The sequence below is a fragment of the Ixodes scapularis genome, unplaced genomic scaffold (assembly GCF_016920785.2).
Source record: "Ixodes scapularis isolate PalLabHiFi unplaced genomic scaffold, ASM1692078v2 PGA_scaffold13__105_contigs__length_92229423, whole genome shotgun sequence".
Classification (NCBI taxonomy): domain Eukaryota; kingdom Metazoa; phylum Arthropoda; class Arachnida; order Ixodida; family Ixodidae; genus Ixodes; species Ixodes scapularis.
In genome coordinates, this window is record NW_024609839.1 from 34,319,536 (window position 1) to 34,339,293 (window position 19,758).

The window sequence follows — 19,758 nt, forward strand, 5'->3', positions numbered from 1 at the left end:
CGGGTGCTCGAGCTCGTGCTCGTGAGCTTACGCGCTCATGTGCTCACGAGCACCTGAGCACGTGCTCCCGTGCTCGTGTAGGGCAAAAAAAAAACAAAAAAAACAACAACCGCATCTCCACGTGGTGAATGATGTTGATTGGGGCGAAGCTCTGGTGGTGCTGATACTCTGAGGCTATGTTCCAAATCTTACCCGAGTAACCTGCCTCCTACGTCAGCGGGTAATACCACGTGACATCGCGAGTAAACGATCCGCGACTCGATTTTGGAACGGCCAGGATAATCACCTGGATACTACGCGGATTGGCTTCGTCTTGGGCGACGGCAAGAAGAAAACACAGCAGCGATGACAGAAAATAGCAGACGATCCTTTTGATCATGGAGAAAGCACCCGAAGAACGGTAATGTTAATGACGACGCGGTGTATTTTGAGGTGGATCCACCAGCTCCTTTTACTCACCTTCGTTTTGAGCTGTATATTGAGATCAAAATTACTTACTCCTTGCAGCTAGACATAAAAAAAATGTTTTTATTAATCAGCGCGATCGCTGCAATTCTAGTCACGGTGCCCTAAACGCATATATTCCACGCATTGTAATTTGCACCGATTATGTTTTGCAGAAATATATTCCACACGGTGTAGCGGTCCAGCGCGAGGGTGCTTTCTCCAGAATATGAAACTCACGTTCGCTTTGACGCGAATGTGATTACAGTGAAATTTTCGAAGCCTTCACTGCTTTACAAACGTTATCCTCTCATTACACACACTCTGGAGGAAACAAAAATATTACATTATCATATACCGAGTTCAAACATTTTCGGCCTTGAACGTGAGATTACGGCATTCCCCCAACGCCGAGGACGAGGATGCGGAGAAGCTCCTGTTTACGCTCGCACTCAGATAATAACAAGCACACGTTCCCGGGGAAGGTGGACGGTCTGGATGTAATGCAGTCAATTCCTGCGTTGACAACAGCAAATCGCAATAACCACACATGCTGCACCTAATTCTTTGTCATTTCGAACGTCCGCCACCAAAACCAACGGAGCAAGCGAGCTTTGACGGCTGTCGGCGCAGAAAGCAGACGACGAACAGATCACGTGACGTATTTACTCGATTTGATCCGACTTTACCCCCCGATCGAGGAGGGTAGCGCGAGTAATTACTCCGGAGTAAACAACCCGCTTCTGGAACGCGAGTTCTGACGTCATCGAGTAAGCTCGAGTAAGTTTTGGAACGCCACGGTACGAAACTTTTACTCCAGAGTCGGATCGAGTAAATTTTGGAACACAGCCTGAGCCGCAGCATGCCGAGCTTTTCGTTCGTTTTCATCCATGTCAGAAAGAGAATGTGTGGTAGCGTGACATGGATGAAAACGAACGAAAGACTCGGCATGCTGCGGCTCAGCGTCTACGCAGACAAGCATCACAAGAGCTTCGCCCCAATCAACATCATTCACCACGTGGAGATACGGTTGTTTCAATCCAACTCGCCCGACACTCCAACGTCTCCAGCGGTCCCGATTTCAAGGGTGCGAACCATTGCATTTGCTGCGTTACTGGCGTATTAAGAAGAGATTCAGAGGAATACACCTGGTAACATTAACAGGTCCTTCGGAGCCTTGTCATCTATATATGTCCAGGCCCCGCGTCACCTTAACCAAACATCAACCCTGTAGAAGAGGAAGAAGAGGTCGGAGCACTCGCTTTCCCTTTTCAGTTAGTGACTCCCTGAAATACTCAAGTCGACCCCGAAACGTTGGCAACTGAGTGTCTCTGAGCTTTTGTTTGGTTTCGGATTTCTTTGTTTCTTAATGCGAAGCATGCGGTGCTGCAGTCAATGCTTTAGTGGCGCCCCCCCCCCCCCCCCCGTGCCGTTGACAGAAGTGCGGCCGCCGTGAGCGCTCGCAGATCTCACTTTACTCTGGTTCACTTTACCATTGCAGCGCCAGCGGTGACTTTTCGGTAGAGCGCGTACTTTCTGCACCATATATTTCCCAGCACCGAATTGGTTTTCCTCGAGGAGGAGGAATAAGCTTTATTATAACTTGAGCAGACGAAAGCTTGTGTGTCGTCCCCAGGTGGGTGGCTGCCTCAGTCCAGGATGCCATGGTCCCGCGCTGCCAGTCTGGCCCTGTTCACCAGTCGGGACTGGTTCTCAGGTTTTGAGCTGCTCAGCTGGTCCTCCCACTGCTCCGCGGTTGGTCGGGAAATGGGGGGTATGGAGGTGTTGTGCTTGCACCCCCATACCATATGGTAGAGAGTGTTAGGCACTCGACAGTTTTTACAGTCGTAGTCATATTGAGTTGGGTACATTGCGTGAAATAATGTGCCGTGCGGGAAAGTGTTAGTTTGTAGCTGTCTAAAGGCCGGTTCTCACATGCAGCGAAGCGCTGATGTAGCGCTCCTCACGTGCCGTCAGCTACTTATCGTCTGCCATAAGCAACAGTTTTGACGGTGTGATACAAAGCTGGTGAACGCTCCCATCAGCACGCGCTTAGCGCGAGGTAAGCGCTATGCTTGTAGCGCTCCGCTGCATGTGGGAACAGGCCTTAAGTGTCACGGCGTCCTCTCTGGATATTGTAGGGTGTGGGGGAGGGTAGGTTCTCCTCCCTAGTCTGTAATGCGCTAGAATGTCGGTGTATCTTTTTGGAACGCCCTCGTCTGTATCCGCTGGAGCACGGTCGCCCAGCGAGGTAGCCCGGAGAGAGTGTTCTCGGGCAGCGGCATGCGCCGCTAGATTACCCGCTAGGGTTTCATGTCCTGGGGTCCAGACTATGACTATTTCGGGGGGATCTTTGATTTTTTTTAACGTTTCGAGGGCCAATCGTGATATTCGGCCTAGTTGGTAATTTCTGCAGGCGGCTTGTGAGTCTGTTATTACCGTGAGGAGTTCCTTGCCTGTCGTCGCCGCAAGAGCGATTGCTGTCTCCTCTGCTGAGTCCGTGTCTGGGGTCCTCACGGAGGCCGCCGCGATTTCTTCTCCCTTGTTGTTTACCACGCTAATCGCGTGTGCTTTCTTTCCCTTGTATTTCGCTGCGTCTGTGTACCGCACGCGGTCATCGTCTCTCTCGTAGGTCTTTCTCAGTGCTGTCACTCTTGCCATCCGTCGTTCTTTGTTGTGTTCTGGATGCATGTTGCGAGGAATGGATGCAACTGTGATATTGTCTCTTAGTTGTAATGGAATCCTTTGCTTACTTCTTGACTCGTCTTCGATTGCGTAGCCCAGTCTTCTTAAGGTGTCCCTGCCCGTCCTGGTGAGCTTAAGTCTTTCAACCTGGCTCACCTTGTGTGCTTCTGCCAGCTCTTCCCATGTGTTATGTATACCAAATCGGAGTAGTTTCTCTGTGGAGGTTGTTAGGGAAAGCCCCAAGGCCAGTTTGTATGTCTTGCGAATGAGTGTGTTAATCTTCTCGCGCTCGCTGTTTTTGAGCCCCAGATACGGGGTCCCGTACGTTATTCTGCTGATGACGAGTGCTTGAATGATTCTCAAAGTGTCTTGCTCCTTGAGGCCGTGGTTTCTGTTTGTTACCCGTTTTACTAGGTGCGTAACTTGTGTGACTGTTTCTTGGAGTTTTTGCACTGTGGCGATCCCTGCACCATCCTTCTGAAATACTACTCCCAGGACACGGAGCACGTCGACTTGTGGGATGTTACCTTCATGTAGAGTTAGTGCGGGGTCTGGTGTTTCCGGTGGAGGACGACCTCTCGCCCTCTTTTTTAGCACCAAAAGTTGCGATTTATCCGGAGCGCACGAGAGACCACAATCTTTCAAATATCTCTCGGTCCTGTTCACCGCTTTTGCAGAGCGTCTTGCTGCATTCCTGCCGACCCCGACGTCGTCCATATGGTAAGGTCGTCCGCGTAGATTGCATGGCTGAGACCTTTAATGTCTTTTAGAAGGAGCGGTAGACCCCTCATTGCAATATTGAAAAGCAACGGCGAGATCACCGATCCCTGAGGGGTTCCCTTTTGTGGAGCCTTGATCTGTTCGGTCCTTAGGTTTCCCAGGCCTATGGTCGCTGTCGGGTCTGTGAGAAAGTCACGGACGAAATTGTAAGTCTTTTGGCCGCAGTTTGTCCTTTGTAAGCTGTCTAGCACCGCACTGTGGGAGATGTTGTCAAACGCCCCTTTGACGTCCAATGCAAGAATTGCGCTCTTGTGCTGCGTGCTGAGGTTGTCTATTACATCCTCTTTGAGTTGAAGAAGGATGTCTTGGGTCGATAGGAGAGGTCTGAATCCAAACATCGTGTTAGGGAGGAATTCGTTCTCCTCGAGATACGGGGATAGTCTGTTGTGTACCATGTGCTCGAATAGCTTTCCCACACACGATGTGAGGGATATTGGTCTCAGGTTCTGCACAGTGATCGGTTTGCCCGGTTTTGGGATCATTGTCACATCCGAGTGTTTCCAGCATGCCGGTATCTTCCCGGTCTCCCAGCTCTCATTGATGTGCTTAAGGAGACACACCGTGGCTCCGTCGTCCAGGTTACGGAGCGTCTTGTTGTTAACTCTGTCCCTTCCTGGGGTCGTGTTTCTCGTCAAGTTCCTGAGCGCCGCCACTATCTCTGCCCTGCTGAAGGGTTGATCCAACTCTGGGTTGGATTTTCCCTCGTAGTCCAGGTGAGTGATCGTCGTCGTCTGTTGTTGTTGGTTGCCAATGTATTTTTCAGTGATGGCTTCGAGCACGTCTTCTTCTGAACCCTGATAGTTGTGGAGGAGGCGTTGAATATGTTGGCACGTGACCTTCTTTGACTCGGTCTTTGCCAGCAGCAACCTAAGTATTGCCCATGTTTTGCGATTGCTCAGGGTACCCTGTAGCCGGTCGCATAGCTGATTCCAGTTTTGTATTCCGAGTTTCTCTGCGTACTCCTCAGCTTCCCTGGTCAACAGGGCAATGCGGACCTTGAGCTTGCGGTTTCTCTTTTGTTTCTTCCATCTTTTTAGGAGGCCCTGTCGGGCCTCCCAGAGGTGGAGTAAGTGCGGGTCAACTTCGGGGTTGTCCGAAGTGAGTTGTATCGTCTTGGTGTGCTTGGTTACCTCTTCCATCACTTGCCTGGTCCATTCTTCAATATCGTCCATGTCCGCTGGGTGTTCCACCTTTCGGAACGCGGTCCAGTCCGTGATCTTCGCTTGTCCCGTTCTCAATGGAGTCTTGTTGTGTCGGAGTTCGGTTTGAATTATATACGGGGCTTGTGTCCCTGGAGATGCTGTTTCCAATCCTGGTTGGACACTGAGGGTCGTTCCACAGCGTCAGTTGGTGGTGCTGAGCCGCGTTGTGCACATCCGTGCCCTTCTTGTTGGTTTTGTGGTATCCCCACGCTACATGCGGTGCGTTGAAGTCCCCAACTACAAGTATCTTCTGCCCTTTGGTAACTTTCTTTACCTCCCTCGGGAACTTGTCCAAGTCCCTTAGGTTGTCCGAGGGCGGGCTGTAAACATTCAGGATAAATAGACTCTGTAATGTCTTCTTTTGTGGTATCATCTCTATCAAAGTGTGCTCAATTCTGTGGCTGATTTGGTGTTGTTGTGTTGTGTGGTGTTTCTTGGTGAGGATGGCTGTCCGGTTTCTTCCTTCGGCTATGTGTGTCTCGTAGCCCCGTATCTTTATGGTGTCTGTTTCTGTTTCTTGTAGCGCGATGATATCCGGTTGATGAAGGCTGATAAATTGTAGTAGATTTTGTCTTTTTCGGTTAATCGATCGGCAATTCCACTGCCAGATTTTGAGGATTTGGGCCGCGTCTTTCTTTCCCGTCTCTTTACTCTCCATTGTGGGTTCTGATCGTTTCTTCTGTCAGTGCATCCCCTCCTGGCGACGTTTTCGGCTTCTTTCGGGCTTGTTCCCTTTCCTTCTCAAGGTCGGAAATACGTTGGTTGAGCTCATCATTCATCTTGCCCATCTGGGCATTGAGGGTCTCCCCCATTCGATCAATCTTGGCGTTGAGGGTCGTACTCAATTGGATGATGGTTGGATTAACGTTTTCAAAGACCTTATTCACGGTTTCCATCATTTTGCTCATTTTATGTTCAACTGCTTTTGTCATCTGGCTCATTGTCTGATCAATCTTCTGATCGATCCTCTCATTTAATTTGTTCATCTGATATTCCATTTTTTGTTCGAGGTCCTCCGGCAGAGGTGTCGGAGCTCGCGGCGGTATTTGCGGCAGTTGTTGCTGCTGTTTCTGCATCTGCTCTATCAACTGTTGCAGTTTCTGCTCTAGGGCCTGTTCCCTAGCCTTCGCTTTTTTTTCGTTGTTTTCTAAGCGCCAGATAAGCTCCGCGTTCTGTTTCTTACGTGTGTCTATGGTCTGCTCGAAATCTGCGTTACTTGAATCCTGCTGCGTGACCGGCAGTGGGGGAAATGGGTCCGGAGCATTGGGAGAGTGGGACCCCAGCTGGGGCCAGCTCACCACTCTGTCCTGCGGCAATGACGTCCGTTGCTGCTGCTCGAAAGGGCGGTCGTTTGCACCTCCCGTCCAAGCGGCTTGTTTACTTAGCGATTTGCTTCTTTCCCTTACGTGTAACGGTGGGGGACTTGGTTTGAGTCGTTTCTGGCATTCCTTGCTTGCTGTTTCGTGGGGTTGGTAGCACAGCTTGCACTTAGGCTGACACTCGTGATTGTCTTGAGGATTTTCCGCTCCGCATCGGTTGCACCTGTTTGTGTCCGGGTTGGGGCAGACGTCCTGTCTGTGGCCGACATTCCCGCAGGCTCTGCAGTACTGCACGGATCTGCGGTGGGGCCGGCATCGGGTGAACACGCTACCCGCTTTCACGTAGAATGGCACGTGCGGTCCCTCAAACGTGAGTAGCGCCGAGCTGGATTTTCCGAGCTTTCTTGCGTGCAGAATGCTGTAGCCGTTGACTGAGATAAGTTCTTTAAGTTCCTCTTCTGTTGTTCCTGCTTCTATTCCGTGCACCACTCCTCGTACGGTGCCCGGGAGCGGTTTTAGGTAAGGCATGAGTTCGTACAAGGCCGCGCCTAGCTGTATCTGGGTGATCATGCTCAGCTTCATGGCGTAGTCCTCGTCCGCAGTACTTGCGATGATCAAGTTCTGAGCCCATTGCGTCTGGATCGTCACATTCGAGTAGAAGTCTTTGAATGGAAAACCGCCTGCTGTGGCGATGCCTTGCGTGAGGCTTTTATCAGACCACGAAGAAAGCTTGAGGCCCGTTCTTGGTCTGTATACTACCTTGTATTCATCCTCTGGTAGTGGTGGCAACATGCGTTTCCTTGGTGGCGTGTTGTTGCCTCCGCGGGTTCTTCCGTCCCCGCGTCGCTGTTGCTGCAGTTGGTTGTTGGTCGGTTGCATCTTTGGGTTGGTCAGCCCACTCGTATCTTCTTTTAGATTCTGGGCGCTGTTCGCCTTGCTGCTTCCTTTTATGCGGTTCTCATCCGCTGTTTTCTGGCTTTTTCTTTCTTTGAGAACGTCGTACCACGGGCCAGGCTGGCTCAGCGTCCTGCCGCTGTTTTCATCGAACTCCATGTGCGTGCCGCTCGTTCTGGTACTCGCGCTGTTCTCCATGTCTATCTCGTTGTTCATTCCCTGCTTTGTTACTTGCGTATGTATCATGCTTGCGGGGCCCGAAGGCCCGCGCGCAAAGCAGGTTTCGGCGTTGGGTCTCGCTTATTTCTTTCTCTCGGCGGGTGCCCCGTGTTCGAGTATAGCCAAGATGGCGACCGCTTGTATTCCTGGTGAGGCTTAGCTCTCCGCATACGAGGTAGATCTTTCCAAGGTGGAAATTTGGCCAAAAAATTCACTCACTTGTACAGCTGTGGTATCCCTCGGTGCCGCTTTTCTTGATGAATTGAATGACACTGAAGATTATAAGGATATTTTGGTACTTTCGCGTTAACTGCCTAAAAAGGGCAGGAGCCCATGTGGAGCAATTCTGCTTCGCTCGGCCCCCTGGTGTCTTTTCCCCTCCTCGAGAAAAAATTATTAAGGATGACCACCGTCGTAGTGGGATGACGCACTACCAGGTAGAAGACAAGGCCTGCGCATGACGTCATCGTTAGAGGATCCCCGACCCGCCCCAAGCGGTAAATACGCCGAAGCTCGACGATGGATTCTTCAAAGCGGCAGACGCGTGCGTCTTGGCACGACCGCGTGCTAGCGTCGCGCTCGTAGTGAGACGGTGCGAGGGAAGCTGCCGGTTTCGATGACGCGAGCTGGGCGGCGTCTTGATGATCACCTAGTGATGACGTTTGGGGGGGGGGGGGAGGGAGGGGGGAAGAGGCCTTGTCTTCTAACTGGTATGGAATGACGTCCTGACCGGTTTCATATTCATTGTTCGTGCGTATGGCGCGTGATGTGCTCGCTTTCTGAAACGACGAACATGCGCGTGCATGGCTGAGTGGATCCTACGCTGGGCTGAGGATTTTCTAAATATTAGAATGGAGTATATAGGTCACACTAATCCGGCCGGCTTCTCCGCATGCACCGTGTCCGCATGAGGTGTACAAGATCGATGCTCCACCTTACAACATGCGCGAGCTAAAGACCCTCGATAAATGCATTTTTTTACAAGTACCGCCAACCATTGTTGTCGAAACGCGCAAAACACGAGTAACACGAGCCATGAGCGGGTGCTCGGCCGCCATTCACTTCGAAGGGCCGCTGTAGTTGTGGTAGCTATAAACGATTGCACGCAAGGCGACTGGCCGCCACCATGTGTTTGCTCGTGCGGACAACCCCGTACAATTGAAAGCCTCCCAAAGCTATATTCACGCGCAAGCTGCATGCATGAGGGATCAGTCGGGGCGCCATGCTTTTAATTGTGTATAGGGCAGTATAGGGGTAGCTGCCTTGGGTATCTCTACCCAGAGCCACTGTATATGGCAGCGTAGCTGCCAGAGTAGCGACACGACGCAGAAATATCTAGATGCACGACGTCAGAAGCGCCGGTAGTGATCTTCATTTTGGGCCTGGGAGGTTCCCAGGGCCACCGTGCTGCTAGCGATGCCGGGCGGCAATTTATTACTAGTTGATATCTCCATTCGTTTATTGAAAGTGGTAAAAGACGCTTGGCATGGCGGTACAGCACGGGCCTCTGTAGGGACGGTGTCTGTTTCTTCTGTGAATTGAGACGACTTGCAGCCCGGGGCCTGTCGGGCTACGAGAGCTGCTAAGTATCGTAGGTGCACGGACAGGGCGAGTAGTTTTTCGTGCCGCCGAGATGGCGGCCGCTTCGTGGGACGTACGTACCGTCCTTGTACTTTGGGACTTCGCTCCTATGAAACAAAATCTAAAAACGCCGGCCACGACAGAACGATCGCCTCGGGACATGAGTGTTGCTCGACTGCCCCATAGTAAGCGAATGTATGCTTAGCATCATACTTTTTCAAGACCCAATCATTAATTAAAGATGAGATTATCTCACCGACTGGCAAGGAGCGACGTAAAGGACGGTCTCCCGGCATTTGGGCGATGAGCAGTCGACAAAATTAAACCAAGAAGGAAAGCATGATGGTCTCCAGAAAATTGTTAACGCCATCAAAAGATACCGACGCCAGATAGGAGGTGTTCTTGCCGACAGGCCAAGTGGTCGTCCGGAAGTTTACCGGCATCCAAAATGTCAATATTTTTATCTGGTGTAGCACGCATATTCGTGTTAAGGGGACCATGAAATGATTTTTAAACTTCTGCATTCTTAGCTGTAATCCCCACATCAAAAGCGAACTGTGAAATCACGCGGTCTTAACATGTTAGGGCACCGGTGCAATGACCTCAAGCTTCCACCGTGCTTTTTAAGCACACCATAGAACTTGGCATTTGCCAGTGATGATAAGTTCCGTCAGTGCACTGATTGGCCACGAACGCGAATTCAAATATTCGTTGACCAATTGATTGTTCACGTACGTCCGAGTGACTTTTCGTGTCCAATGCGTGAGCTGGGATCGGCTGACGTCATTTTGGCCTTTGGTTCTAAATATCCTCTTTGCAATGCCTACATACACCCATTATGATAACATCATAGCACACTGGCATTAATAAGCACAAAACGGGCCCAGCTACAGAAAATAAAATTACACGTAAAAAAATAATTATGTCTGTAACTTGTTAATTACAAAGACGAACATATCTCTCAGTATCTAAGTTTAATAGTATGTATTGATGCAATTTTATATAACAGGTAATTTCATAAATGTCATTTAAGCAAACGCCAGCTTGTCACTTAAAAAAAAAAAAGCACTGCGATTATATCCAATCCATTGCAACGAAAGCACGTTATATCAGTCTTCAAAATTGCGAATTCGTGAAATCGTCGATTAGTACAAATAGGTTATAGATCGGAGGCCATTCCTCGCTAAAGGTTGCTGTGGCCATTCGGTGATCCAGGCTGAAACATTTTCCCCTAGGCCCTACACGCGAGGTATACCTTTTGTTTTGATTCTCAGAAATTCAAACTTTCAAAGGAAGCTGGAAAAAATGCGAAGATTATATCCTAAAAGCTATATCGTAAAATCATTGATTAGTACAAAACGTAAAGATGGCAGGAGCTTCCTCGCTAAACGTTTCTGTGATTATGCGGTTACCTGGTGCCGAAACAACTTCCCCATGGCCCAACTTGCGACTCCTACATTTCGCATCGGTTCTCAGACACTCCAACGTTGAAAAAACGTCAAGTGTATGCGAAAAGTGCATGCTAAAAGCCTTATCGATCCTCGAACACATCGGGGAATCCGAGCACCACTACGGCGATATGACTGATTCTGTCGCACAGGTTGTAATATCCAGAGTGATCTTCCACAAGAAAAGGTAAAAAGTCTCATTTTTTTAAATCTTCACGTTATACCTGCATCAGAGAGCACGAAGAAATCTGAAATCGCCTGCAAGCAGCTGCACATCACGACTCAGCACACCGAAGAAACTCGCATCTACCAGCTCTTGGTGCTGCCATCTTACCAGTGACATCACGGCTCTTTCAAGGTCAGGTGACCAATAGACACTCGGTTGCTATCGGCACGGTGCCAGCGTGTTGTGCCAGCTCGGCTCGTTGCTATGGTACCGTGGGTGACCAATCGCGGTGAGAGGCGGCACAGGGAAAAGCGTGGCGCTACTTGCTGTACCTAAAGCCCCTTGATGTTTCAAAAGTAGAGCATTGTGCGTCGATGCACGAGGCACGTACAACGTGCAGGCCTTGGGGACATCATGTCGGCACAGCGCCGCACTGAGCTATACTCTGTTTCATACTTAACGTGCAATGCTGTCAAAGCTACTGGCGCGAGCGTGTGGCTTCATGTATGGTTTTGTTTGCGCGAGAACGCGTGCTAATGATCAGCGAGATCAAGCCCCACGCTCGCGCCAGTAGCTTTGATACAGTTGCACGCTAAGTATGAAACATAGTATAGATTTCAGATGCCCTGTTCTTCCCAGAAGTGGCGCGCGGCACGTGTCTCCAGCATTTTCACAATAACGAATTGCACCACTTTTCCTGGGATACAGGGACTTTAGGTGTATGGAGCGCTCCGTATTCCTGGGTAACTCCTCGTGTCGCCGCTTCATGGCGAAAAAGTGACGCTGTAGCCAGGCTACCGGTTAAGGTACCGGTGCATTTCTGCTCGAAGGGGCGTGGCGTGAAGCGTTTGAACATACCTCCTTTATACTCACAAAGCCTGGCTGTTGGGCGACGGAGCCGTGGAGTGCCGGTCGAAGATTTGGAGCGGGAGGATCCGGTAGCAAAGAGCGCCAAAGAGCCATTTCTCGGAGAACCTGGACGACAGAGCACAGCCTTTGAAGCAGTGATGACCAGAAACACACTTTCGGGTCCTTGCGTCTTGCCGCAGTGTCTCGCGGCAGCGGTGAGACGCTGCGTTTCTGCGTCTAGCCGCAGAGAGGCGCCAGTCACGTTGCCCTTCTCTCATCCGTTGTCGGCCGCTTCACCTTTTCCATTTCGGCGGCCACTTCTCGCGGCGATCTGCAAGGCTTTGTCAATATTATTCAATTCAATTCAATTCAATTTTTATTTCAAATCAAGTCATACAAAACAAAGAGCTGGCCCACAAAAGCAGCATTCTGCTTGTATGTGGCGCAATGCGACCAAATGAAATGCCTGTTGTTAACAAAAAACGCTCCGCGGCACGAAAAAAATTTATAAATAAATAAAGTAATACTGCGTAACAATAGAATGCACCAAATTATTAAAAAAATTATATGAGCACATTAGGGCATGAAACATAGGCACTCATAACCAGGTCTACTCATGTCACATTAAAACAAAAGTACAAAATGTTTACAACGGTCAGGCTACGATATCTCCAACTCAGATGTTTGACCCAGATTTTTTTTCTTTGATTTTAATACCCTAGTGGATGTTACATTCATAAGGGACTCTGGCAGTTCGTTAAGGGAAGAAGGAATGTAATGATTTCAATGTTTCTTTTCATACACTGTGTATATTTTCGGAATGGCGTACCTTTAAGTTCGTCTCAAATCTCTAATTTCATTTACAAGAGTTTTGTAGGAGCCCCGATCAAAGAAAAAGCTGCTTCCATATGACTCGGCCCATTCGAAGCTAGTAAAGAAGGAAATCGCCTCCAGCTGTCTGACTTCCTTCTTGAAAAAATCTTGCCCTCACAAGATGAGTTTTAGTTTTCAGTTGCAGCTAGCCAGATCGCAGGATGTGGGGTTCCCTTCCCGGGTCTTATGTTATGTTGCTGACGGGTTGGTAAAGAAGCTGCAGAGGCTTGTTGGGGTAGAGGAGGCTGAGAGGGCAAGGCCTGAAGTTAGACCTGTTTTCCTGCCACATGTACACAAGGTCTCAAAACCTCTAAAAGGTGGCGAATAAGTTTCGCATTCCTGTAGTTTTTTCTGCCCCAAACAAGCTTTCTAAGCTTTGCCAAAGAATGAATAATGCAGTTGTGCGGGGTGATGTGGAGGGGGTCTGCGGCAAGCGTCATGCCATCAAGTTTCGGCAATGTGCCTTAGGGGTCACTTACGGGGTCCCCCTGTCTTGCGGCAGGGTTTATGTTGGCCACACGGGGAGGTGCATTAATGATATAATCAGAGAACATTCCGCCGCCACCAGGCTATCCCCGTGTGGCCACTTGGTTGTACATTGTGATAGGTGTGAGTGTCAGGCCAAGTTTAATAGTACCAAGATCATGGGAAAATTCAAAACGAAATTGGGACGCGAGATACATGAGGCATTCTTGAGAAGGGCCCATGGCACGAAAGTGTTCGTCAGTGCTGATTCTGCTGCCTTATCCGATAAGGAGCAGGCTTTTATCGATCACTCAACAGTGACGACAGGCTTTCCATTGTGGTTAGTGAAAGTCCATCATCTTTGGGCATGTGGGGTTTTATTCTTCTTTTTATGCGTTTCCTTGAGTAAAGTTCAGTTGCATGTTACGCCTCGTCCAGCGTGCTTCTTTCTTTGTCCATGTTTTTAGGTGCATGTACCAGCATGCACCTTGCTGTCGGTGCTGTCTATTCATGATCATGGAGGCTCCTGCTGAGGCGATGGTTTGCTTCACTACACGACATTTTTTGCCCTAAGCGCCTACGCGGTTTCTCCACACGGAAGCTCCGCGCACTTCTTGCCTTCTGCCTCCCAACTGCCACCCTATCATTGCCACTGCTCGAACGCGACAAAAGCAAATTGTTTTGTGTATGTTTATACAACCGGAAGTTAGTCTGCCTTGGTGGGCGTCTAGTGTCTCAGCTGTAGATCAGGAATCTAGACATTGCGGTAACCACCGCTAGCCTGGGGTCTTAAAGTTAATAATAATTGGGGGTGTATAGATATTTATACAGCGTGTAGTTGGTCCGCCATTTCAAATTTCCGACGGGTCACTCGCTGTATATGAGCAATTTAGCCAGTGCAGTATAACCGCTAGCCTGGGGTCTTTAACGTTCACTACGCAGTAGTGATGCACGACCGCACGCCGTAACAATGCTCATTCAGTTCAAAACGGGCAGGGGTGGGGAATAAACTCTCGAAGCGGACAGGCATTGTGCAACTATATAGGAGGTGTTGTCCCGTGCAAGCCATCGAGCAACCGGCACGTGGACTTCGAAACGTGTAGCGGATTGGCTTGGATCGACTCGCCCTGTCGGCGGAATACGCGAGAACGTGCACGTTGACCCATGTCTTAGGTAAAAGAAACAAAAAAAGAAGAAAAAAAAAAAAACTAGCCCTAGTTGTGGACATTGCGGACAAGGCTCTCGGCTACACTGGTAAGCCTAACAACGCCATTGACCGCCTTGCTTCCTCCGTGATCGGATGTGTTCTCTCCAGCGGTACGGCTCTTGGCCTTTTACAGAGCCGCACCGTTGCTTAGACGTTCTCTGCTTTTAGTCACGGGTATGCCGAACACGGTCTAGGAGAAAACCCTATAGCGCCGCGGGTAGCGTGCATTCAATGTTCAGGCATAGCTTTTGGAGCGTCGTTGGCCGTTGAAGATTGCTTGAATCGATGTGATTATTTCTCTCACGCTGGTGATTAATCTGCCATTGTTTATTCTTCTGCCGTGCTCATCTTACATGATGAAAGTGGTACACCAAAGCAGAGATAAGTTGAAATATTCGACACCACAGAATGATATCGCGAGCAAAAGTGGACAAGGTTATCTTGTTCACATACAGTTTCTATTGTGGATATTTATGCGGTCATAGTCGAGTTCGTGGAAGATGAGCTCGAGCTGATGGCAAGCATTCGCAGCTTTTTTGCATATTGCTTTCCACACCCTCAAAACTGCTCTTTGTGAAATCAATATGTGTAAGACTGAGCTCGTTCTCGGCATGCGCTGTAAACGATGCACTCAAAAAGTGGAGTCCAATGAATAACCGACAATAGGGAGTAATGCAGATGAATGAACCGTACTTGGTTGAATGAATCGAAGTCCACGAAGCCGCCGGAAGACAAAAAGCTTTGGCGAGCCGAGTTTTGAACACCTGGCCTCCCATTTTCCAGTCGCGTACCTAATCTCTGCACCGCGTACGATGATGAAAGTCCGTTATAGGGAGTATTCAATGGCGGCCATATTTTTGTGCGCGGCTGCTAAGCGCGTACTGGCGGCGAGCTCCCACGGTTTTACAACCTACTATCCACACGATAAAGGTTACCGGTCTTAGAAGTCTAATAATTTGAGCTCCATCTGAGCATGCGCTCTGAACAGCCATTTAAATATGAAAAATGCATCAATTGTCTCTTTTTTTACCACCTATATCTGAGGACCATGGCTGCAGTGTCCCATTTTCGCCCGGAAATTCGGAAGTCCTTGTGTCACTCCAGATATCTCAGGGCGGTACCCGTTCTACAGCTTAGCCACAACCGCCACGCGGCGTCTATTGTGCCTCTGCAAATTCTTGTTTTCACGAGGCACATGGAAGACGTTCAGAAGCTGAACGAATATCCAGCAATGCCGAAGGACTGCTTAAGGCTGTTTCAAGCAATTGCGTTTGACTGTGACCTATTGCGAGGAGTTCTCGCGTTGCACCACGACGCATTGCGCAAACAACTGTTTTCATAATAACTACCCCGTTGCAACACTGTCGGTCAGACTCAATTAAGTGTCTCAACCAGCATTCAAGCCGATTCACACACTGAAGACCATTTACAACCGAGTGCCTTAAAGCCTCTTAAAATCTCTTTTGAAGAAAACACTCGCGCGCCACCTTTCGGTTAGCTGCAGAAGCCTTAGAATTTCCGTAAAAGTTCAATTTTTTCGTGCACATGTTTTCCCTTTGGGTTTGGAAAACGCTTGACAACGTTCATACACGACACTTTCTCATATATAGTAACTAATCATCTCGAAAATACTGCAAAACCTTCGCTTTAGTAAAATGAAGTTGCAGGGTCACCTCACAGATGGCGCCATCGTGCCAATGTGTTCCATCGTAGTAAGAGATCACTAGAACTCTGCCGTAAGAAAACGCAAGTGTGTGAACGGGCCTCCTACAACCCTCTATACTCTTTAAACGTAAGGGCATTGTGAACCTCAGATGATACTCGATCAAATAAAGCCCTCCCGCAACAGCTGAGCTGTTGGCAAAAGTAGCATACTGGCGACCCTGCATGTCGGGACCCGTCCCTGACTTGCTCGCGCATGCACTCAGAAAGACGACCGGCCGGAGCTGTCCCGGGCGCCATGAGCGTGAGCGATGTCCGCGAGTAAGGCGGCCTCGCGCAGTCCGAACCCCGCCCTGCTGTCCAGTGACGGCGCCGTCATACCGCTCTTCTACTTCCCGTACGGACGGCCGCTGTCCCCGCTCGAGGTGGAGATGGCGTGCAGAGACCTCCGCGCCGCCCTCAACGACATCGGAGGGGACGTCCTCGGGGTCGAGGACTTCGCACAGCTGGCCCGCGCCTGCTCACTGCCGGGCTACTTCAAGGAGAGCCTCTTCCGGGCCGCCGGCGGAGACAAGGACCGGCCGGTCACCAAAGAGCGCTTCTGCAGGTGGGACCAGCGTCGCTATTTCGTGGGAAGGACATATAAGAACAAACAATGCGCTAAGGAGAAGTACAAGTAGACGCCAACAAGACAAAAATGCAAGAGCTTCTTATACTTGTCCTTGGGCGCTATTTGCGTTCTCGATATGCTTACCCAACTAGCCTAACAGTTTATGTTGAAGTTATTCCGCAACTGTAAAACAAAACAATTTTGTCCTGCCTTTCCCAGGTCTGACGTTTGGGGCATGAAGGGATGAAAACTTTCTTGAACAAGGCAGAAGCGAATTAGCGGCGAGATGTTTTGGTGGCGCCCTCCTATAGTTCCTCCTTGTGACGTCACTACCTTGCAAACAAGTTCGATGGTGTTTGTAAATAGCATAGTGGAAGCTTGAAATCATCGCGCCCTCAAAGGAACACTGCCAAAACCGTCAAAATTAAAGTTCTTTCATTTCTCTTATTTCCGTCGATGATAAATCCTTTTCTGACGTCATAGTCAGCGTTCGGCCAATCGTGGAAGGCCGACCACAGAGACGCTTTCGGTCGCGCACATCGCCAATAGGGTGTTGTGGCTATTCGTAGAGCGAAATGTTGATTTGGTTTATAAAATTTGATAACACTGTTTTTTGCAGTGGAGGCACAATTAACCCGTTTTTTTTTAGGACAAGTATTGTAAAGTTACCAGTCTGGTGATGAATGGATTCCGGAATCCTTCTGTTTTTTTGCGTCCCAAGGAATGGAATGGGAATGGAATGGCGGCAGGGCTGGGAGAAATAAAATATGGGAATTGAATTATTTGCCTTCTGCCAGGAAGGAAGTAGGAATTGAATTGGGCACGATTTTAATGGAAGCTTTTTCAATATTCAACTAGGAACTGATGGCGAAACACTAGCACATGGTCAAAGTGTTTTGCTGTTACGCCGGCTGGCTCATGGTCCTTCGAGGAGGAATGCGGTCGGCACCCATTGAAGCAGACGAGATGCCGCAGACTTTAGCCCCAGAGATATTCATCTCTCCCGGTGATAAACAAATACAAAATTAAATGGAAATAAATGTAAGGGCGCAAATGAGCTGGTGTACCTTAAACATCATTCAAAAACCCCAAGACTGCAGGTAACGACACACCACTCAAAAGTGTGGTGTCGTTACCTGCAGTCTCGGGGTTTTTGAATAATGTTAAATTTAACATGGTAAAACATCGCGACCATCCTACAGCGCACGTAAAAGTACACTTTTTGAAGTGTATTCTATAATATAGCCTTTTAGTGTCCCTTGTGCTGGCATCGTATAAATTGTACTTTGTCAATGGTTTTGTGTGCATGACAAAGAGCATGAAGATTTGGCGCATGTATATACGCAGCGTCACTTAGGACAGCTCACTAGCTTGCTGATTTACAGGTATTCGAAGCAAAGAGCAAGACCGCTACTTTTCCGCTTCGCACAAATCAGGCACTTTTAAGGCCACGGTCCCACCGAATGTGGCAATTTAGGTACTTTTTGACAGGTCATTACTCATCTCCTTTTAAATACTGTTTTGTGGGATTGATGTCATTCGAAAGGCAATGCAATCCTCTTTCATTTGATATTATGTGTGTGTTGGTTTTTACTGTTTATGCGCATTTGTAGCGTTGCGAATATGATGTCGCGGACCCTCACTTGCTCCGCTAGTTCATGTTTTATGAACAATCCATTAAAGATAACAAGGTTCCAATATAGCCGTTTTGTTAAGATGATGTCGGAGCAGAATGTAACGATACACTTTTTTGGTATTTGCACTACTTTGTTTTTTTTACCCCTCCAAATATTGCCCTAAAATTGACATTTTTCAGCACAAATATGTTTTTAATGACAAGCACTAGGACAATGAAATTAGCTACAGATGTAGTGCTTATTATTGGTAATATGCCGAAAAAAATTTAATTTTGTGTAAAATTTTTTTGTTTAAATATTTTATATCAAACGTAGCACTTTTTGGTGCTCCGAGTCATGGTACTTCAAATGCCGCTGAGGAAATAATTAAACTAGGATAAAATCTTTTATAACATTTAGAGCTACAATGGTTGCCCAAGAGGTGGACGATGGCTTTTTTTCATTTTCTAAGTCATAACGCTCTAGGAGCCCTTCAAACTTACCTGTTTTTGACGCATATTTTTTTTGGACATAACACAGATTTATTGGCATTTAATAGCATTTATTGTTTGGAATAGATATACATTGCAATGTATTAAATTTTCTCAATGATATTGCTTTGGTTTTTTAATAGGTGTAGAGCTTAGATAATTTTAAAAACAATTAAAAACTGTTCGGGTGTTTTGTTGCACTACCTGGCGGATGACAGACAAACTGCTGATTTTTAATGTTCAAAAAATTTCCGAGGGCGGCGTTGGCGTCTGTATCATCATCAATCTCCGTGTCTTTTTACCCTCACATTAAAAAATACATTGGAAGATTTACTATCGATAAATGAATGGTTCAAGTACTGAGTCAGGTTAATAAATCCAAGACAAATAATTACACAAGCGTAGCGTGTTATAATGCGTTCATTATTCGATATGATTGAAATCAGTAAATAAAAAAGACAAAGAGGAAAATAATACACCCGAGTTCACTTTATGCCTAGAGTCACTACATGAGCTTTAAGGTACCGGCACTCAGTTCCCCAAAATTGGTTTGGACGCCGCCATTTTGGGTCTTGCTCAGAGCAAACGCAACTGCCGATCATCATGATCTAAAAGTACGACGTCCTCAGCATTAGATGCGGTGCTAGGAAGCTGATGCAATATTGAAATGCTCTGTCGCGGGTTGTTTAAACATTTGTGAGGGACGGAAAAGCGTTTCCTGTGATTTTAGATAAAGCTCCCTATAACTGGCAACCATCATTTTAAGCCACAATATGGCCAAGTGTCGCTACTCTGAACCGTAGCTAATTTACTGGCACAAGCGGGAACAATGAAGAAGAGGCAGGTGTCAAAACGTAGCGGCTTGTGGAATCCACGGGGCTTACGTCATGGCCCCTTCAGGTATTACTATAGGGTGCCTTCATGTGCGCTTTGCTTAGGGTGGAGCACGACATCTGGCCGTTTTGTCCCACACTTTTATTTTTCTTTTTTGTTCAGAGGCACGTGAAAGAACGTGTCCCTGCACGCGCTCGTGGTGCTGATTGTGCTATGGCGACATTTTGTTTTCGTCGATTTCTTTGTATTTTCCCCGTGAGCGCGTGCTGTCGGCATCGGGTACCACAAAGGGTGGCATCACCCTAAACAAAAGGACATTGAGGCACCCTTGGTATTACAAGCCTCTTGAACAAGAGCATGAATAATGTCATTAAATAAGCTACGCTTTAGAGTAGCGACACTTGGCCATATTG

At 48.2% G+C, this 19,758-nt stretch overlaps 1 pseudogene; it reads right to left on the reverse strand.

The window, feature by feature from the left end:
- Positions 1–2,288: 2,288 nt before the first annotated feature.
- On the reverse strand, positions 2,289–7,522 carry LOC120849849 (annotated as a pseudogene).
- Positions 7,523–19,758: the final 12,236 nt, after the last annotated feature.